This window comes from Heloderma suspectum, chromosome 1, assembly GCF_057233095.1.
Source record: "Heloderma suspectum isolate Gila_16-S chromosome 1, 16-S_ref, whole genome shotgun sequence".
Classification (NCBI taxonomy): domain Eukaryota; kingdom Metazoa; phylum Chordata; class Lepidosauria; order Squamata; family Helodermatidae; genus Heloderma; species Heloderma suspectum.
The window spans coordinates 16,256,644-16,279,577 of record NC_139458.1 but is presented as its reverse complement, the minus strand read 5'-3'; the positions used below and the strand labels follow the sequence as shown (position 1 = coordinate 16,279,577).

General features: G+C 42.1%; 1 protein-coding gene and 1 pseudogene across 2 annotated transcripts in view; both read right to left on the bottom strand.

Moving 5' to 3' along the window:
• Positions 1-22,934, bottom strand: part of BRF1 (BRF1 general transcription factor IIIB subunit) — a 276,895-nt gene that overhangs the window by 200,932 nt on the left and 53,029 nt on the right. The gene's annotated exons all lie outside the window — the stretch shown is intronic.
• LOC146356958 (octanoyl-[acyl-carrier-protein]:protein N-octanoyltransferase LIPT2, mitochondrial pseudogene) lies at positions 1,810-21,809 on the bottom strand (annotated as a pseudogene). The gene is made up of 2 exons (XR_014788146.1): positions 21,730-21,809; positions 1,810-21,099 (listed from the first exon to the last, which is right to left on the bottom strand). The product of XR_014788146.1 is annotated as an octanoyl-[acyl-carrier-protein]:protein N-octanoyltransferase LIPT2, mitochondrial pseudogene (transcript).

Here is a 22,934-nt window from a genome sequence, read left to right as displayed (position 1 = left end):
GCATAACAAACACTCTCTTCCAAAAACCTAAGAGACGACTTTATACATGGACTTCACCAGACGGTCGACACCGAAATCAGATTGACCACATCCTTTGTAGCCAAAGGTGGCGGACATCTATGCAGTTGGTAAAAACAAGACCTGGAGCTGATTGTAGTTCAGATCACAAACTGCTTATTGCACAATTTAGAATCAGACTAAAGAGAATAGGGGAGACCCACAGATCAGTTAGATATGAGCTCACTAATATTCCTCATGAATATGCAGTGGAGGTGAAGAATAGATTTAAGGGACTAGATTTAGTAGATAGGGTCCGGGAAGAACTATGGACAGAAGTTCACAACGTTGTTCAGGAGGAAGCAACAAAAAACGTCCCAAAGAAAAAGAAAACCAAGAAAGCAAGATGGCTGTCTGCTGAGACACTGGAAGCAGCCCAAGAAAGAAGGAAAGGAAAAGGCAACAGTGATAGGGGGAGATATGCCCAATTAAATGCAAAATTCCAGAGGTTAGCCAGAAGAGATAAGGAATTATTTTTACACAAGCAATGCATGGAAGCGGAAGAAGATAATAGAATAGGAAGGACAAGAGACCTCTTCCAGAAAATTAGAAACATCGGAGGTAAATTCCAGGCAAAAATGGGTATGATCAAAAACAAAGATGGCAAGGACCTAACAGAAGCAGAAGAGATCAAGAAAAGGTGGCAAGAATATATGGAAGATCTGTGTAGGAAGGATAATAATATCGGGGATAGATTTGACGGTGTGGTCAGTGAGCTAGAGCCAGACATCCTGAAGAGTGAGGTTGAATGGGCCTTAAGAAGCATTGCTAAAAACAAGGCAGCAGGAGATGACAGTATCCCAGCTGAACTGTTTAAAATCTTGCAAGATGATGCTGTCAAGGTGATGCATGCCATATGCCAGCAAATTTGGAAAACACAAGAATGGCCACCAGATTGGAAAAAATCAACTTATATCCCCATACCAAAAAAGGGAAGCACCAAAGAATGTTCAAACTATCAAACAGTGGCACTTATTTCACATGCCAGTAAGGTCATGCTCAAGATCTTGCAAGGTAGACTCCAGCAATTCATGGAACGAGAATTGCCAGATGTACAAGCTGGGTTTAGAAAAAGCAGAGGAACTAGAGACCAAATTGCCAATATCCGTTGGATAATGGAGAAAGCCAGGGAGTTTCAGAAAAACATCTATTTCTGTTTTATTGACTATTCTAAAGCCTTTGACTGTGTGGATCATAACAAACTGTGGCAAGTTCTTGGTGGGATGGGGATACCAAGTCATCTTGTCTGCCTCCTGAGGAATCTGTATAACGACCAAGTAGCAATGGTAAGAACAGACCACGGAACAACAGACTGGTTTAAGATTGGGAAAGGAGTACGGCAGGGTTGTATACCCTCACCCTTCTATTCAACCTGTACGCAGAACACATGCGACGTGCTGGGCTTGATGAATCCAAGGCTGGAGTTAAAATCACTGGAAGAAACATTAACAATCTCCGATACGCAGATGATACCACTTTGATGGCTGAAAGCGAGGAGGAGCTGAAGAACCTCATGACGAAGGTGAAAGAAGAAAGTGCAAAAGCTGGGTTGCAGTTAAACCTCAAAAAAACCAAGATTATGGCAACCAGCTTGATTGATAACTGGCAAATAGAGGGAGAAAACGTGGAGGCAGTGACAGACTTTGTCTTTCTAGGCGCAAAGATTACTGCAGATGCTGACTGCAGCCAGGAAATCAGAAGACGTTTACTTCTTGGGAGGAGAGTAATGACAAATCGTGATAAAATAGTGAAGAGCAGAGACATCACACTGACAACAAAGGTCCGCATAGTTAAAGCAATGGTATTCCCCGTAGTAACCTATGGCTGCGAGAGCTGGACCATAAGGAAGGCTGAGCGAAGGAAGATAGATGCTTTGAACCGTGGTGCTGGAGGAAAATTCTGAGAGTGGCTTGGGCTGCAAGAAGATCAAACCAGTCCATCCTCCAGGAAATAAAGCCAGACTGCTCACTTGAGGGAATGATATTATTAAAGGCAAAACTGAAGTACTTTGGCCACATAATGCGAAGACAGGATACCCTGGAGAAGATGCTGATGCTAGGGAAAGTGGAAGGCAAAAGAAAGGGGGGCCGACCAAGGGCAAGGTGGATGGATGATATTCTGGAGGTGACGGGCTCAACCCTGGGGGAGCTGGGGGTGGCAATGGCTGACAGGAAGCTCTGGCGTGGGCTGGTCCATGAAGTCACAAAGAGTCGGAAGCGACTGACCAAATAAACAATAAAGTAGTATTTAATGGTATACTGCCTCTGAATATGGAGGTTCTGTTTAGCTTCTCATGGCTAATAGCCATTGACAGACCAACCTTCCATAAATTTAAAGCATTCTAAGTTAAGTAGCTATCACAGTACTTTCTTTTGCCTGTTCTGAATCTCGTGCCAACCATTTTTATTGGGTGACCTTGCATTCCAGTATTATCAGAGAAGGGGGGGAAATCTCTGTTCATTGTTGACACTATTCATAAGCTTCAACCATTCCTTCTCTTTGTCATTCCCCCAACCCCTAAAATTAAAAGGGCACAGAGAAGTAATAAATGTTCCAATCCAAGAGACCAACAAGATGAAAAGAGGCAGTGACAATGGGACAAAGGGTTCAACATCACGGGATGGAAAAGTTGAATGTTCAAACAAATAAAGCAGGGTTAGATTGGGAAAGATGTGAACTGCAGCCAGTGTGGCGTAGTGGTTAGAGTGCTGGACTGGGATTCGGGAGATCCAGGTTCTAGTTCCCACTCAGCCATGAAGCTCACTGGGTGACTTTGAGCCAGTCATTGACCCTCAGCCTACCCTACCTCACAGGGTTGCTATGAGGATAAAATGGAGAGGAGGGGAACTATGTGAGTCACCGTGGGTTCCTTGCCAGAGGGAAAAAGGCAGGACAGAAATGCAATAAATAACAATAATAAAAACTAACTAAAGATTTCTTGCCTGAATGGGTGAAAGAGATCAGAAGGAAAAGAAGATGGATGCACAGACGCAATTCACCTCAGGCAAATATCAAGGGCCAGCGAGGGGGTGACTCTTCTAGGACACAGCCATTTTACCACACCCTGGCTTCCACCTTTGGAAAGAGGGAAGGGAAAAGGTGCCCCCCAAAAGATATCATCATCATTGTGCTGAAAAGCTATTGGGCTGCCAGGAATTTAAGGGCAAAAGAGGGGGAGGAAAAACCGTCCACTGCTGCAAACAAAAACAAACAGAACAGATTAATTTCGAGGACTAGAGCAATAATAAGGGTGTTTAGGGGAAAAAGGCAAATTCCATGCTGGGGAACAATAGGAAAGGAACTGAAAATAAAACTGCCAATATCATCATGCCTTTATACAGATCTATGGTTTGACCACACCTGGAATATTGTACACAGTTCCAGTCACCTCACGAAGGATATGAGCTGGAACACGGGTGATACAAATGATCAAGGGGCTGCTGCAACTTCCCTATGAGGAAAGGTTATGATATTTGGGACTTTTTCGCTTAGAAAAAGGGTAAGTGGGGGGACATGATAGAAGTGAATAAAATTATGCACAGTGCGGAGGAGGTGGAACATGGCAAGCTGCCTTATACTGAGTCAGTCCATTGGTCCATCTAGCCAGTATTGTCGACTGGCTCTCCAGTTTCAGGCAGGATTCTTTCCTAGCCCTACCTGGAGATGCTGGGGACTGAACTTGGGACCTTTGCATGCAAAGCAGGTGCTCTACCACTGAGCCACAGCCCTTCCAAACAGTGGGTAGGGCGAAGTGGACAGATAGAAGTACTTCTTCATGCGGTGTATAGTTAAACTATGGAATTCGCTACCAACGTAGTTATGGCCACCAATTTGGACAGCTTTAAACACATTTATGGAGGCTAAGGCTATCAGTGGCTCCCAGTCATAAGGACTACATATTTATCACCAGTATCTGATGGTGTATGCTTGGAACTATAAAGGTAAAACACAGAAGCTGTTTCTTTAGCAACATAGTAGAGGATTATATGCTCAATAATAAGTGAGAAGGACAGAATGAACAGCAGGGAGAACACAAAAGTACTTTAGTGTTTCTGCCTGATAAGCAAACAGAGAAAATAGTGTCCTTATCCATTGACAGAAATACAAGGAGAGGTGTATTAAAAACGTGTTGTTTGAATGTGTTCCTGACTGCATTTAAAAGTCTATTTTCTTTTTAAAGATGTGTTTTTCTTTATACACTATAGAAGCATTCATCTCATTTTTGTGAAAGTGGCAGCTGATGAGTCAAACGCCGTATTCATTTTTAAAAACCAATTCTCCAAAAGACAAAATTGGCTTATTTACTACAAGAGCCTTTAAACCCTCTCTCTTGTCAAGGTAGGGAAATAAGTGGTTTTACAAGAGACCCAAGAATTTAGTAGAGAGAGGCTATACAGTTCTAGATCATGCTTAAGCCACTTATATCTATAGGAGGCATTGATTGAAAACTATTATTTCCTGTATGAACTAGCCAGTGATATATGATATAAAGATGTTTGGTAGCAACCTTATTTAAAGCGCTTAATTTTTTAAAAAGAGGACAAGTGGGACCTGCAACAAAACTGCAGTGCAGAGTGCTCCTCTTCAGTGTTCCAGCCAGCCATGCCCTCCTCTAGGATACTCCATTCCATTCTCCCCCACACACAATTTTCCATTTCACCCCCTCAACAGACACTTAGCATTCTGTGAACAGTAGGCATGCCCATTCCTCACTGGGTTGTTTTTCCCCTTATGCAGTTTTCCTAAAATAAATAAATAAATAAAAAGCTTCTACAAACCTTGAGGTTCCTCAAGCCTGCTGATTCCTCCCCTTTGTGCATAGATGGTGCTGTTTGGCTACATAAGGATCAGCATTCAGAGAATAAATTCACTATTCGTATATACCAGGGATGGGCAAAGTTTTCGGCCCTGAGAGCCACTTGTGTTGTTAGCTGGGTGGCCAGACTCTCTCTCTCTCTCTCTCTCTCTTCCACACTGCCCCCCACCCCCAATTCTGATCCATATTGCTGGATGGAGGGAGAGGCTTTAACTGAGCAGATTGCTGGAAGGGGAGGCTGTAATTCCCACCCACCCAGCACGGTTGATCAGGATTGATGGAATGGGGGCAAGGTTAAAGCCTCCTCCACCCACTCCAGAGATCTTGATCCTGGGAGTGGGGAGAGACTTTACCTCACCCACCTCTAAGCGATCCTGCTGGGAAAGGCACACAGGGATAACTCTCCTTGCGCACCCCCTTTCCTAGAACCATGGCTGCCAAGGAGCCTGTTAGTGCTGGGGAAGAGGGCAGGAGGGACACTCATCCCCCCATGCGCTCATCCCTAACAGCAATGGCAAGGGGAATTCGAGGAGGGCCAGCAATGGCACTTGGCAGCCGCATCAGCCCACTCAGGCAGCCTCTGAGGAACATCATCCACTAGGAAAGTCATTCGGAGGTTCCGGCTGAAATTTAATCAATAGATGGATGACACTCAGCTCTACCCCTCATTTCCATCTAACGATCCCAGGGAGGCTGCAGAACTCTTGAACCAGGGTCTACGAGTGATTCTGGGATTGATGACAGCAAACACAGCAGACACTTAAATCCAGACAAGACAGAGGAACTGTGGGTAGGGAAACTGCCCAATCTGGATAGAGGCATACATCTGGTCCCAGATGGGACTCCACTCCCCCCAAAAGGACCAAGTGCATAGTTTGTGGGTGCTCCTAGGCTCGGCACTAACTGGGGAAGCTCAGGTGAAAATGGTTGTCAAGAGTCCTTTTTAGCAGATTAGGCTGGTACACCAGCCTGCCCTCTGAAGCTGTCACTACAAACTCTTTTCCCTTGCCCGCCACCAAGTGCAGCTAGGTTGGTGAGTATATGGAAGAGAGTCTTTTTGGTAGTAGCCCCACACTTCTAGAATGAGCTTCCATTGTGGGTTTGTCAGGCCTCTTCTCTGCAGTGCTTCAGGAAAGCTCTGAAGTCCCACTTGTTCTCACTGGTCCCCTCTTAGCAGTATTTTTGGGCTGCCAGTTCTGTTGTTGTTGTAATAGTTTATATGGATTGTTATTGTTATTTTTATTATTGGGAGAGTTCCATCCTGCCTAAAATGATTTTTAATATATATTTTTAAAGAATGATATAACACTTTCATGTGCTCCATGGTACTTCACATACATTATTTTCTTGTAGTTCTTTCAACAGGCTTATAAGGTTATAATTACATACTTTAAGCAATACACAGCTATTTCTCTCCCCAGTACCAAGTGAAAGATTTTCAAATCGCTGTGACACTTAAGAGGCAAAAGCATGAACATTTTTGTGTTTTATAATTCATACATAAACATTCTCCTTGCCAGACAAATTATGTAAGAATATCAGGCTACAAACCTATACACATTTTGCCGAGAGTATCACTGAACACAGGAGGATGTTAACATGCATAGGATCAGACTGTTAGAAAGATATTTTATAAGATGTGATTGTCATCAACAGGTTTTGCAAACGTTTTATGTATCAGAAAATATTATGAATTATTCATTATAATCAAGTGGTATATAAACGTATGTTCATTGTTTGGTTTTAGGTTCAAATTATATTTTATTTGTACACAACTATCTGAAGGAGAGTCTAACTCAACACGCGTATGTAGTGGATTTTTTAAGTTCAAAAAATGTGTTTTTATTTGCCTGTGTGGGTTGCGCCTCCTCACGAGTTTTGAATGAGTTATTGCCAAAGCTAGTATTATAATCTACTTACTTTTTAAAGCATAATTGCTTTGTCTTGGATGAATTGGAGGCCCCCACCCTACCCTACCCTACAAGACTGGCAGGCAGGATGAAGCCCAACAGAACGTTACCTTGTGCCCCCTACAGCCTCTACCTTCAACTCCAGCATCTGACCTTCTGGGGTCTTGGGTTTGGGAACATATCCTCCAGGTCTGGGTTCACATACAGCCACTCACAGCTCTGGCTATGTGCATTTCTCATTGTGGGATAAATAGCTACTATCTGTTATGGAGAATACAAAATTTAGGTGTGTAAATAGGAGAGGGATTATATAATTGAAGAAAGGAGACATCTGGAAGCTGTTCATTGGCATTAGCCATACCACACTTGTAACATCTTAATACATGAAAGACTTTATTTATGTGTATAAGGGTTGAGATTATAAACAATGGTACTGCCCTCCCCCAAATATTTTCATTCTTTATGAAATAATGGTTTAGTCAGTGGTGAACAGAAGCAACAGGATTTATCTAACCCCGCTAGTATACATTTTTTTTCCAGGAAGTTTACAATGTGCCATAATTCAGAGTAACCACAACACCTGAGCCTATCCTACAGCTACCAAGATTTAGAAACATATCAAGCTTCGTATATTTTTATATCAGTACCTTATAATGTATTGCCTAATCAACTATGACAGCACATGATTTTTGCTGTAAAAAAGTACATTAACTGCACTGCTCAAGAATAGCAACACCTTCAGGGAATGCTAAAGAACTTCCTAACTGTATACTGATGAATTTTTTGCTGTGGAAAAGAAGTGGAAGATAAATTAATGTGTCAACTGCTAGAAAGAAGAACTCACTTTAGTAAGCTTTGGAGGACAACTTCTCCCTACTCTTTCATCTGGCATATATACCGTATAATCTTCCGATTCAATAGGTGCTAATGAGCATCAGAAATCCTGATACAAACTGATAGCAGTCCCAGGACTCCTAACAATTCAGTCACAGCCATGACTGCATCAAACAAGTTCAGCCAATTAGGACCAGGAGTGGGAGAGAGCAAGCGAAGACATAAAGTTAGAAAAGAATGCACAGATACTATCACCACAAATTTAAAGTCCCCAGTTACCAAGATATGTAACTCCCAAGAGCCATGATTAAGAATAAGAGTGGGCAGGTATGTCCCAGCAACCAGAAACCAAACTGGAGCCATGATTTCTGGTAAGGGCCGAAGTAGTTCTTTAACAGAGCCAGACACCAATGCTTCTGGCAGGTTCTGGGTCTGTTCCAGAAATACACGGGGAGGTGGGCATGACACAGCCTGGGATGCCCCTGAGCTATCCCACACCCACGGCCAGAAGCCTCTGGCATGCCAGGGGAGCAATAGTAATAATACTGCCGCTCCTTCAGTGCAGCAAATGCAGAGCATAGAAGGTAAGGCCTAGCACAACCCAGGGAAATTTACAGGTTATACAAGGCCTCCCCTTGTATGCTCAGAGGCCTTTGAAGTGCCAAGCAGGAAGCAGCATCAGCTCTCTGCACATGCCCAAAATCCATCCCAGGTAGTTGCTGTTATTGTTGATATTAATAACAACAATTACTATTATTAACACTATTATTATAGTATACAGCTTAATATAAAAAAATTCCTAAGCAGTTCACATATAAATATTAAAAATACATTTAAAAACACTATTTAAAAATTACAGTAACAATACAATACACTTAAAATAAACAATTAACAATAGTCCACTCTGCAGTTTGGGCAAAGTGGAGTAAGTTTATCTGCTCTCCACTAAATTTTTCTGGAACAGAACGTTGTTTAAAAATGATAAGAATTTATTTTCATATCTGTATGTATGGTCATTATAGTTCAGGAGGAAAAGCTAGTTAATCTCCCACAAAATCAGGGAATCATTTTTCTTTAGGAAAGTTTGAAATCCACAATCATGCCAATCCAGGCAGCTTGGCTCATTTTATAAAAATAATTACATGTTGTCTTTCCTTGCAGGGACATATGCACTCTCCTGATCTGGCAACAACTTGTGCAGTTCACCACCGGGGTGGGAGGGGGGAATGTTCCCCCTTCCATGTGGTAGAGGAAAGTTATGGGAAACAGGAAGTAGAAACCAACTGTGTTCTCTGTTCCTTTCCCCAACCCCTGGCGTAGTATAAACTGAAAATGGCTCTGAATTAGTCCAATATTAAGAGGCTGACAACATGAACAGGTACATTCAATGGCTAATAGTTTACCCTTATTTATCTGATAATAAGAAACTACTTGTCAAAGATTTATTGTCATAAATGTATCAGTCTTCCATATAGTCAATGATTAATGACAAAATGTATGTGAAAATACTGTGAACACTTGAAATACTACATATAATTGATAAGGAAATTAAAATTCCAGCACAAAGATTTTAACTACAAGAGATCAATAACTTATCAGGCATTTTATGAAGCTAAAACTCCTTTTCATTCCAAAACTCTTGTTTAAGACATAACATGAATTTGATCTGTTCATGGACTGAACTCTGTTTTGTGCTAAGGCCTGTAATAATTTGACTAGAATAACTGGAAATATCCCTTTCAAATTATCTTTAAGAAGCAATTTGGGAAGCTTCCCTAACATAGGCAGATATGTGCGTGCGCGCACACACACATATCCCATGGGTAACATGATAGCATCTATTCATTATTTTGTTTGAGAGCCCCTACCTTCAAAGACTCAAACCAGTCCATTGAAGCAATACTCAAATTTATTTTCCAATTAAATTTAAAAGTTCAAAACTTCACAATGTTATATGGCAAGTGGCACAAGTTAATTTACTTCCAATAAAAAATTTCAATTGCTAAGGATTTGAAATGACAACCACACATACTTCCACTAAAAAGCCTTTTAACCAAGACAAAAAGAATATTTTCTTGGAAGCGTCATCAAACTTTTATGCTTCTTAATCCTCTGAATACAGCAAGCATTTACCACTAGTCTCATTTACAACTCAGAAAGTGCTCTTTTCATTATCAGGGTTCTTTTTATCTTTTTTCTGAAAGAGATGTTGTAAACTTATCTCAGTTACGACAGCTCTTCACAAGGTAAATATGCACTGATTGTACATATCATTTGCCTCCGGTAAAATAATAGCTGCCAGCAACAGGCTGGAAAAGAGGCAGTCAAGTCCTTTTCGAACTCTACACTGTTGAGGGCTTGACTGTGATCCGGCAGTGATCCAGCACAAAGATTGCAACCTCTTTGGAGGCAGCTTGGCCCCAGAAAGCAACTACGAAGAACAACAGAGCTCTGTGTTTACCGTGTCCCTCCAGTTCTGAAATAAATGCGCTACCTTCATATTTAGTGACAGCCAGGATGGTGTAACCGTTAGAGTGGAGGAATGGGGAGACTAGAGATCAAATCCTCACTTGGCCATGAAGCTCACTGGGTGATCTTGGGCTGGTCACTGTCTCTCAGCCTAACCTACCTGTCAGGGTTGTTGTGAAGATAAAATGGTGGGTGGAGAAATGCCACCTTAACCACCTTGGAGGGAAGGTGGGATGTAAATGTATGAAATAAATTAATAAATTGTGATTTCCCCCCCTAACTACCAGTCACAAAAACTCTTGACTGGATCTCTATCTGCAGCAGAATGAAATGGCAAAATACCCTTTCAGGCTGTATGAGGGGGTGCAGGAGAGACAACTTTTGGATGCTCCCTCACATACAAATACCCTAAAACTAACACACTAGGCAGAAATGGTTCTGGCCTAGCCCATTCCCTGCCACACTAGTTTTCTAGCTGCAAGGAAGATGCCTATGCTTGTTTTTTACATAGGGAAGCATTTTTTTAAAATACCATCCCTCACCTACAGCCTTAAATATTGCAATCCATTTTACTGCACAATCCGTTCTACTGACAGTAGACTGTACCACTTCACTTCCGGCCTCATTCTGTTCCATGTGTCGTAAACCAGACCTCAAACTGAAAGTTGCAAATCATAAAGGCAAATGTTAAAAAAACAACAAGGTCCCTTCTTCATTTCCAGAACTACCACCATGCAGAACATAATGCAGCCTATTTTACGCAAGTGCACTCAGTTATAAGGTCTGATAACCAGAAATCTGAAAAACAGGCTTCAGCAGCATGCAGCTCAACCATGTATGTGAATGATTTCTTAGGGTCTTTTTTTTTTTTTTGCCAAACACCCAATGCTGTCACTCCGCTTATGCAAATGCTCTCTAGCATGATGCCAATAGTGTACCTTGGCGCAACAGGTTTCCCTGGGAAACTCATTGTGCCAGAATACGCTATTGGCATTGCACTAACACTACATCAATGGTGCAAGTGGAGCGGCAGCACAGGATACTGCCTGTGGGCAGGTTGCTCTGCAAATCATTGCAGTCTTCACGCAGCGCATAGTTAAGCTATGGAATTCGCTACCACAGGAAGTAGTGATGGCCACCAGTTTGGATGGCTTTAAAAGGGGGTTGGACAAATTCCTGGAAGAGAAGGCTATTGATGGCTATGAGTCCTGATGGCTATGTGTTACCTCCAGTATGAGAGGCAATGAGAGGCAACACCAGTTGCTGGGGAACATGGGCAGGAGGGTGCTGCTGCACTCATGCCCTGCTTTAGGTTCCCAGTCGACAGCTGGTTGGCCACCGTGTGAACAGAATACTGAACTAGATGGACCTTTGGTCTGATCCAGCATGGCTCTTCTCATCTTCAGATGCAGCAACTTTGGGCTCTATGTCAGATGTAATTTGTTCATGATTGGCTTAAAAAGCTTATATTCCACCGCTCTCTACAAAGGGTTCATGCTCAGGGTTCCACAATGCTACGTACTATGGCGAGTGCTCCATCATCCTCTGGCAAGTACCATCCTCTGGCAAGAGGCCCCAGCCTCTCTCCCCAGTTTACAACTGGAGAGCGAATGGGGATTGTCCCCACAGTTATGCTGTGCTTGAAAGTACAGCACAACTAACAGGGAATATTCTCTCTTCTCCTTCAGCTCCAGACATGTAGTTCCCCTCTACTCAGCACTGGTTAGGCCTCATCTGGAGTACTGTGTCCAGTTCTGGGCACCATACTTTAGGAAGGATGCAGACAAATTGGAAAAGGTTCAGAGGAGGGCAACAAAGGTGATCAGGGGACTGGAAACAAAGCCCCATGAGGAGAGGCTGAAAGAACTGGGCATGTTTAGCCTTGAGAAGAGAAGACTGAGGGGAGATATGATAGCGCCCTTGAAGTACTTGAAAGGTTGTCAAAGAAAGGAAGGCCAGGATCTCTTCTCGACCATCCCAGAGTGTGGGACATGGAATAATGGGCTCAAAGTTACAGGAAGACATTCTGGCTGAACATCAGGAAAAATTTCCTGTCACAGCGATACAACAATGGAACCAATTACCTACGGAGGTGGTGGGCTCTCCCACACTAAAGGCATTCAAGATGAAACTGGACAGCCATGTGTCAGGGACGCTTTGACTTAGATTCCTGCATTGAGCAGGGGGTTCGACTCAATGGTCTTGTAGGCCCCTTCCAACCCTACTATTCTGTGATTCTATGGAGGGACAGAGGACCTCAGATGCCCCAGATCTCACATGGGGGCCACTACCAAGGCCAGCCAAAAATTGTGGACCCCGTTCATGAAGGGGTTTTGATTTTTTTTTTAAATCAATAAGTCAGCCAATTAAATAAGTAAATGACTGTACTGTTTCTTATCTTATCCAAACCTTAATGCAAGTGAGGTAAGAGCCCTGCCTCTCCCTGAGCCTGTTAGCAAGGGCAGAGGACTTGGGAATAAGGTGGAGCCTTATCTCACTTACACTGAGATTTGACAAGCCAATATTTGTGGACCCCTAGAAAAGCAGCCTGGTCCAGCCATCTGACTGAGAGCAGCTTTGGCCCAAAGCACCAATGTGTACTTTTCACAGGGTTGGTATTAAGCAGGCTACACAGCACACTCCCTATTTGCGTACATGTGTCTGTTCTAACCGAAATCTAATTTGGTTAAAACAAAAATGGAAGAGGGGGGGATCTATCTATGACAGCATAACCTTCTTGGAAGAAAGGAGGGATAACAATGCAATGCAAAAAAAAAAGGACATATGTCATTTCATAAATGCATTATAGATTTGAATAGAGACATTTAAAACTCTGTTCTCAAAGAGTCTGTGTATTGTTTTTGAATTAATCCAATTTAGTATTTCATCCAGCTTTATTATTCTGGTGTGAGAAAAGGGGGCTAATTTGTAAACAAGGGAGGCATAATAGAGAAGAAAAACATTCCACATCTGTATCCTGCCCCCACTAGGAAGAAACACCCTCTTTTAACAGTGATACAGGAACATTCTCATCAGTTTCTCCATCTCTGAAATGATACACACTCCAGCATATGTGGAAAATAAAATTAAGGCCCATTTGTCAAACGTACAGGGGGTCCATCCCTCATGTTTTCCATCACCAGCTGCAGCTATTCCTGTCTACAGAAAGTTCACATGGTGAGCCATCTGTTGGCTAAATCCTAGTGAAAACAACTTGGTCCAATCTTCTACTTGCAGGACAAATGAGAACCGGTGCCAAAGCCCCTCCCGCCCCATTTACCTTCCTTCCCTTCTCTCCTTAATCAGGCTTGTCTCTGATTAGATTGTAAGCCTTCAGGCAGGGCCTGTTTCACTTTTAAAGTTCTGCTCCTAACTGTTTTTGGTTCATTGTTAAGTATTATTATTAGGGGCAAGTTCAAATGTTCAAATTGCCACTTATGGAAGAGTCTGTATCCTTTTTTTAATGTTCAGATGTAGCATACATTTAAAGGCACATGAACTCATTTTATGTAAATTAACTGAAACAAACAGACATTTCAACTGTGCCAAAACCTAGGCTTTAATCCAGTTTAACTGGCACAGGTTCCTGGTTTTATTGGAGGTGCTGAAAATTCTCTGTTGGGAGAACTTTGGACTTCTTCGGTTCTTCCCCACAGAGAGCTAGGTCCCCAGGATTCATTGGGGAGGGAATCTCCAATATTTTAAGTTTACACTGTAGGAGATAACCATCATACACAAACCATAAAGTTTTTTTCAAGTTTCAATATCTTCGGTTGGGAAAAGCACTCTGTGTTCCTAGGAGCGCCTAGAAATTAGCACAAATCATTCTCTTAAATAGGGGCTGCAGGTACCTACTGATTCCAGAGATTCTTCTGTTGAAGTGCATTTAAGCACCTCTTGAAAAGCAGCCAGGAAAGGCGTAGCAGCTTCTTCAACCAAGATGTGTCTCTGGAGCTCTCAGCCCAGGGAGGTCACCTCCTTCCCTTCCAGCCTAGAAGGATCTATATGATCAAACCACGCCAAGTCAGTGCAGCAGGTCAGAGTCAAAACAGGCGAACTGACGTGGCTTCCACAGTGGGTGCTGATGGCGCAGACTTGCTGTCGCCAAGCCAGACGCCAGTGCAGAGGTGACAGCAGGTGGTCACGGCCAGGCAGTCCAGGGTGGCTGCTTAGCTGTGTAAGGGGAGGCTGCAGCATAGCAGACCCAGCACCAGGTAGGCCACCAGCCGACCCAGCCTGTGGAAGGTGACAAGGCCTCTGCGTGGCATCCACTCCATGGAAGAGTCCATAACCTTCACTGTCATGAGCTTGGCCATGTGGTAAACTTGCAAATTTTTTATAATTAATCATCAAAGCAACTGAGACTTTTCTCTCACTTTTCTTTTAAATATGACAATAATATTGTCATCTTTGCGTCACAATGGGCTGGTTCACACAGTCAGATATGTGGAGGTGGGATGTGGGCCAGCCTACACAACCCACCACTGCACATTTCAATGCAATGTATGTAACTGGGTGTCCGATCCTGATACACGAAACATATGCAGTATTCCTACACCACATATCCTTTACAGAACACCTCACACCTCTAGATTTTCCAGCAACAGCAAAGCAAATCTTTCAAGTGCAGAGCTGCTACCTTTGGCAATACTTTGCCAGCTAGCTTTTAAAGAATTATTATTTAGTTTATAGTCTGCCATCAATGATCAGCACTTCTCTCATTCACAAAGAAGAATGCCAACACTGATGAAATTAACATAAAACAGGCACTACTTCTTGCAGGTACAGATCCTTTTAATCACTTTATACCCTTTCCTAGAAGGGATCAAGTACTGGGGAATTCCCAGTGCACTGGAAACTCTGTGCACAACAACTGCTGAAGTCTCAGAAACCAGAGAGGTGGCATTTCACTGTCCTGCCCTAGCTCCTTTGCTTCTCCTGATGCAAAATATTTTTTTTAAAATTGCAGAATACATTATGTGAAATAAGATAAATGCTTTGTTCAGTTTGGATAATTTTGTACAGGTTTCAGCTTCTCCCAACACAGAATTTCAAATGCATGATCACGTAATTTTTCTTGTTTTTAATTGTGAAGTATGCACAGCCCCAGCTATGACCCATCAAAATTACTGGAATGTCGACATTATTACACAATAGGAGGTCCAATGCACCAGGCAGCTAAAGCAAGGGTTTAAAGTAAGATTTAAATAGACTGATACCAATCTCTAGATGCTGATGCAATTGACAGGATCACTTTATTTTGTGGGACTAGACAAGGACAAATCCATGAAGGTAAAAAAATACCACTTCATTGTTTTATCAGTCATACAAATGTTCTTAGAAAGGGAAACGTGCAGGGTTTAGAAAAGTGAATAATTTAGCAAAGTAACAAAAGTCAGCTTTCATATAACATCTCCCTTCCCCCACTGCTGACACATTCAATTAAATTCTCCTTTATTAAAATAAACATTAAACATTCCACCTGGAAAATGCTATGCAAGCCAAATATTGTTTTAGCCACATGTCGCAGAGTACCGTTCAAAAACTACATTCAGCTTTTTCACAGAGCTCTCTCTCTTGGGAACTGCAGCAATTGCTGAACCACTCCTTGTTTTTAATCAAACCATATACATATGGGCAGAAAAGTTCAAACCATTTAGATCAACACAACGGAGGTCTGTGCCCATTCCAAACAACAAATTAAGGTCAGATTCGTGAACTGTGCTAAGCACCAGCAAGAATACACAGCACTGTTTCTTCTTGCTGGTGCTTAGCTCTGTTCACAAATTGACCTTAATTTGTATATATTGTATGAAATGTTGGCCCTCAACTGGGGAGACCTGGATTCAAATCCTGCCTCAGCCATGAAGCACATTGGCTGACCTTGGGCCTGTCAACAGATTGACAAAGGAGATCTGTGGTCAGAGCCTCATGCAGGTTTTAAAAATATTAATAGCTGTGGGGGGGGGGAATTTGGATCAATACTCCGACCCTTCCTCCTGCTCCATTTTCTCAATCCAAATTGCTCCCTTCCCCTATTAATAGCAGCTGCTGGAGGGCACGTGATTCAAATTAAGGCTATGGTGCCAGGGGTTAAACCACTGCTTTAAAAGTTAAACTTTAAAGATTAACCCTTTGCCATTTTGCCGATTTGAATTGTCCTGGAGTCATGCATGCTGCCTTTACATTTTTCTCCCAGGGGGCAAAACCCTTACAGGAGGGAGATATTCACAATGGGAAAACCCTGCAGTGCGAACGGTTAAACTCCTAGCACCCTGATCCAAAGTTCACATTAATGGCTGCTACTAATTCTTTTTAGAAACTGTGAGAGATCCTGACCACCATCCTCCCAGGTCACAGTAGATTTGGCCCTCGCTTTCAATCTAACCTACCTTACAGGAACGTTGCATGAGGATAAGTTTTGAAAAGCACAGCCTCTTCCATGTATTTTGCTGGGTCCACACTGCAAGAGCTTACAAAAGCAATCTCAAAACATTTTCCTGTAAAGATTATAGCACAAGTCCCTGCACGTAATTCACCCAAAATGGTGCAGAAGTGCATAGCACTGGGTCAGAGAGAAGTCAGCAAATCACTCTTCATTAAGTATAAAATCAAATCAATCAAAAAAAGATTAGCATGGGAGAGGGAGGGGGTCATGGCTCAATAGTAGAAAACACATGCCCTGCATGCATAGATCCCCACATAAAACCCCTACCATTTGTCATCAAAGGAGACCAGGTGGGCTGAGCTAAGAAAGACCTTCTCCAAGATCATGGACAGATTCTGTCAGAGTAGACAAGGTTGGGCTGGATGAACCAACGGTCTGGCTCCACATAAGGAAGCTTTCTTGTGTTCATATGCGAAGAAAATTCCAGATAAACACCACACTAAATAAGAGACTATTTTTTGCTACGTATTATCAAGCAAAACTATGACGAATTGGCAGGGCCAAGCAGGAGCGTACTGCTTCCCACATGGTCGCCACTTCCACTTCGCATCCACTTTTATCAACAAACCAGGAATGCCCTGTTCCTGGGATGTTAGATACAACGTCTAAACCTGAAACTCTGGGTTGTTGAGGAACAAACAACCCAGAGTTTTAACCCAACAATAAGCCATGGGTTCAAATTCTGGGTTGTTTGTCCCTCAACAATAAAGGAATTTTCAGACGTCACTCACAGCCGCAACAATCCATGGTTTAAACAACCTATGAGTTGTCGTTATGTGCAAACTGGGCCACTATTACACACACAGCATTACACTGCGATAAATCTCCGCTACTCACAAAAAACTACAGAAAATTGTAAAAGTAGTATGGAAAAATTATGTTAAAGGCATCATAAAGGGTGACATCGAACACTGTGTGAGCGGCATTCCACTTGCACAAAAGAACTTTCCCTTCCTGTCCTCTTCCTGAAGCCTGCCATACCCCATTTTTTGAGGGGCATGGAGGGCTGCAGGAACATGGGGAAATCAATTTAGCTGGTGGATGCTGTTTCATTGGCACAAAGCCACCACCAGTTCCAAACCACAGTCTTCTATTTGGTCAACTGGCAGGACCATCTTGACATATATGCAGGGCTGAAAGCGCACAAGTGCAAAGACAGCAAAGAATTTGGTACTGGGCACAACATTCAACATCCTGAAAATCTCAGTTTTCATTCTGGGAAAACACACAAGCACAGCTGAGATTAAACGGCTTCTGGTAAACCTTCTGAAGCTGGGCGGGGGGGGGGCTGAATAGGATTTCAGTGAGGAAGAAACTACGACTCCCCAAGGAACTTGGTTCTACAATCGTACTGCTCTGATTGTTAAGTAATTTCTTGTAAAGCTCCTACCGGGACGAACTGTTTGCCAATGGAGCCAATTATTTAAGGGGGCGGGGAGCTCTCCTTCACTGGAGGTCTTCAAGCAGAAGCTGGACAGCCATCTGTTGGGGATTCTCTAGCTCTGGATTTCCTGCATTGGGGGGGGGGTACCACTGAACAAGACAGCCGCTATAAGATCCTCTCCAATTCTATGATTCTATGATCAAGGGGCAGGGTGTCTATGCTCCTTCCCTAACTATTCTATAACTAATAGAAGCATAATTCTGCAAAATGAAGAAATATATATGAATTAGTTTCATTTGCAAATTCTGCTTCTCTTGGAACAGGATTTTGATGATGATGATGATGATGATGATATGAAAACTTAATGCGTTCATGTTCATAATGCTTTCAATGCATCGTCGTTTTGTAATTCTTACAACCATCCTGCAAGGTAGGCCATTGTTATCGCCACCATATTGCAAATAGGGCTGAGAGAGGCTTGCTCTAAACTTAAAGAGTAAAAAGCTACCTAGTGAGTTCAGGGCAGAGGCAAGATTCAAACTGGGTACTTCCCAGTTCATACCTCTCAGTCTCCTAGACACAACATTACATTGCTTAGGTACAGAGAGCCCAGCTTACTTGTATACACAGTGGAAACATTCACAAAAACAGAGGATTCATAGCGGGCATTAAAGTGAGGAAGGGAGAGTTCGTACCTCCCAAACGTAACAATTCCTATATTCAGAAGCTGGGGGAAGGCTGAAGCTCAAAAGATAAACAACACTTCCGCAGCTTTCCTGCCCATAGCAAAAGCAAATCTCAGGGCCAAATCTTACGATTCACCCTAGGAGCCACTATCCATCTCCTCACACACATGCAGCTGTGTGTATGGGAGGTGAGCCCCATACAGCCCACTCCCTCTCCAGGTATAAGTACCAAAAGCATACTGCAAGCAGGGCCACTGGATAATTATATGGGAGGAGTGTATCTTCCTCCCATTAAATGTAATGGCCAGGTGTGTTGCCAAGCACTATACATACCTGAGAGATGAGGGAGAGTCAAAGGAACCTGCTATCCTTTTAAATGGAGAAACCCTGGGACATCCTGTATGCTAAGAACTGATCGATGGTCTCCTCCATATGCAGATCCACTTCCATGAATCTAGCTCCTAAAGCCGAAGGGGACTGTCTGTACCCTGAGTATTTACATGGGGGCAGGGCAAGTGTAGTCCTCCGTGAGATTTGCTTTCAATTAAAACCTCACATCATTGTTTGCAAGAGTGAGGGCAAGGGGCAGGCACAGAATGTAAGTGGAACTCTGCAGAAGTGAAACCATTCTAATATACCCAGATTGTCAACATAAGCAAAACTAGTTATCCACTCTAGTTATTGCTTGAGTTTATATAACAGACTCACGTAGATCACTGAGCCAGATGGCCTCTTACACATACCACTACTTCCTGGGGGCCGGATATCAAGGTAACTGCAAAGGGGAAACTGAAACAATTTATGCTAATGAAATAATAAAAAGGCTTAATGTCGTCCCATAATATCCCTTTTAATTGCCCCCTCCAGCAAAAATCAAGTATATCATATCCAGCTTATTTTGCATATAGTGTCAAGGTACATATGCAAATGGTTTTGAAATTATGAATGGTTTTGTTTTCAAAAGTGCCCTTGACAATGCTTGCAACCAGATCACTGCAGCTTTACAACAACACATTTCCCCTACCAGGGAGAGGCATCTTGTTTAGCCTGAATGCCCCCATAGAAATATGATGAACCAGAAAGTGCTAGCCAATCTGCAAAAGTCATCGAACATGCCATTTCGTTTTTATGACTGGTTTTATAAACATGGGGAAACACCAGGCTTTAAACATTCAAGCCAAAACTTTGAAGGATGAAAAAAAGGAAAAGTCTTCGAAAAATTCTCATCCATAAAGCACAGAAATCAAGAGAGTTGGAAAAAAAGCATGGGCTGGATCCAAAGGGGTTGTTCCACATGCAAAAGAGGTCATCCCATCACAGTAGGGTTGTTTTATACCTTACACTTTCTCAGTCACTGTGAAACTAACTACTTGGGGCCAGGTTATCTGAAGGATCGCCTCCTCCCATAAGATTATCCTTCTTCGGGAGCCCCCACCAAGGGCTGGTAGGCTGGTGGCCACCAGCTGGTAGGCTGGTGGCTACCAGCAGGAAGGCCCTTTTGCCTGTGGCCCCCCGGCTATGGAATGAGCTTCCTAGAGAGGTTCACCTGGCGCCTACGTTGTTCTCCTTCCGGCGTCAGATGAAGATCTTTTTATTCTCCCAGTATTTTAGCATTTTAGCTTCCTAATCTTTTAGCTCTGGTGTTTTAAATCTGCATTTTAAATCTCTGCATTGCTGCTAGGTTTTATTCTGGTTGTACTGTTATACTGTGTTTTAAGCTTTTATATTTTATATTGTTTTATGCTGCACTTCGTGGTTTTAATTTTTGCGAACTGCCCAGGGAGCTTCAGCTATTGAGCTGTATAGAAATGAAATGAAATGAAATAAATAAATAAACTAAATCCAATGATGTTCTGATCACGCACCTGTTGAGCCACCAGAAGCATAAGAAGTGCTATTACAGTATACCTATTATATCACTGCATGAACTCGTGTGCAGGAGACAGCACACAAACATTTCCGTTACAGTGCTAACAGCTACTTTCCTTCCACTCACGTCCTTCAGACCCTTATGTACAAGCTTCCATTTTTGCTGCTCTTTTTGCTTCCAAGCCTTTATCATTACATTCTACACAGCTCTATGACCTTGATGGCTAGAACCATTAAGATGTCTGAGCTTCTCAGGTCAATTTCTGACGAGATGTCTTGGGCACTGCTACAATGTACTGTACATGGATGGTACTTGGAAATAAAATACTACAGAAATAAAAGTGGAGCCCATGAAAAATGTTTTCATGAGGTGTGTGGTGAATTCAAACTTTTAAGCCACATACTTTGATGATCGACGTAGCAAGGCACATCCCTTGACTTTTCTGTATTATTGAATGAAACAAATTTCTCATTTTAAACTTTTATTAATGCACACTATTTTCTGCTACTTCTTAAAAGTTAATAACTAATGATTGTTTATTATTATTAAAACCTTAAAAAATGTTTTACCTCTTTTAACCTGGTGTTTTATTCTTTTACCTTGTTGTTCACTGCTCTGAAATCTTCTGACGTGGAGCAGTATATAAATATTGTTTATAAATGAATGAATGAATGAAAGAAAGAAAGAAAGAAAGAAAGAAAGAAAGAAAGAAAGAAAGAATATTATTTCTCGGCCTTTTATGTATTTATATATTATCCTTGTTTATGTATCTGAGATACCAAAACTATATTTGTATCTATTTCTTATTAATATTTTCCTTTGTATTTAGCTTTTTTCATTTTACTCACATTTTCCTGAAATCTCAACTTTCAACAACATGAAACATTTTTGGGGGAAAGTACTGAACACATTGTATATACATTTTCAAACATTTTTTGGTTCTTTGAAAAAAGAAAACATGTTTCTCATATTATAGAGTTCCCGTGATGCATCAGGTTAATTCTGGCCCTTAAAATGAAGACATTTCATGCTGAATATTGTGCATTTCTTGGTTTTTTCAGTGCGAGTCATCAGATTGGTTCCTCTATTCTACGGTGGTTTAAAAAAAACCTTCCTGAACATTTAATTCAGCACCCACTGCTTTCAAGTGCGTCATATGTGTTTTCATATCATTTTTCTGCTTGTTTTAAACATTACAATTAGGGAACAATCTTAAGCAACCAGAGAGGATGGTTGAGGGGCCACGTAGACCTACCTTTCCACCAAAAGTCCACCACCAGAGGCCTTCTTGTTGCAGAGGCAGAAAGCTCTGCCACTATCGCTCCTATGCCATTGCTGCTACAACAATTGGAAATAAATCAGGGGAGGCTTTAGATCCACACACATCCTGCCCTGATCGGCATGAACCTAGAAGGGCTTAGGCAGTGGCAGTTCCTCTGCCAGACTCTCCCCTCCCACTCCACAACCTCCATAGGATTCCTCTGCCCATATCAGATTTCCAGTATTTTTATTTTTTCAATCTTATCCAAAATACTGTTCTGCCAAAGATTATAATAAATTCATTAGTTGGACATGCGGGGAATTCTTGCTGTGTGTGCCCCTTTTTCCCTTCCCATCCCTTAGCTCCTCTGTTGTCTCTTCCTTTACGTTTTCCAGCAACAACTAAGTTATATAGTTTTTTATTATTTCATCTTCCATATATTTCTTAAATTTCTAGATTAGCTTAGTATCTACTGTTACCTTTCCCCCATCTTTTAAATTTTCACTTGCTATTCTGCAAAGTTCTTAAAAAGCCATTTTTGTTTGTTTCAGATTTGTAAAAGAAAACGTTTGTTGTTCTAAGCCCTTGCCTGTCTGGACATCAGAACCTAGTTTCACTCTCAGCAATAACAGTGTGAAAAAATGAAACATTCCCAAGAAAACGTATTTAAAAAAGGAACAGCAGGATCAGGAAGTTATGGTAGGGAGTGGGTACAGCAGAAGCAGGGAGAAGGGGATATCAGTAGAGAGGGACAAGATTCAAAGGCTCTTGGCTACATTTTCAATTTTAAGAGTATTTGTTGTGGTTATATGTTATTGTAATCCAGTCATACTAAATGCACACAAAGGGATTTTTGGCATGCACAGCAAGTCAACAGGCCCATTCATAACAATAAGGGCTCAGTACTTAGAAGTGGTGAGCTGGCAAGAGATGTAGGTTCTCCTGAGAAAGAATCACATGGTGGTCGGATCTAATGGAAAGGGGGCTTCCCCCCACCCACCCTTCCCTAACTGCCATCCCCAGCAGGCCAAGGCACCATATTCTACTATGGATTTAATTGGATAATCCCCACAAGCTTCTGTGTTTACATTTATTCCAATCAAATGTTTCCCTAGTGCTTTCTTGGACAAGAGACAATCATGGTCACAGCTAACTTTAAAATGCATAAAAATGGACTTCTATATAAAATAGCACAGAAG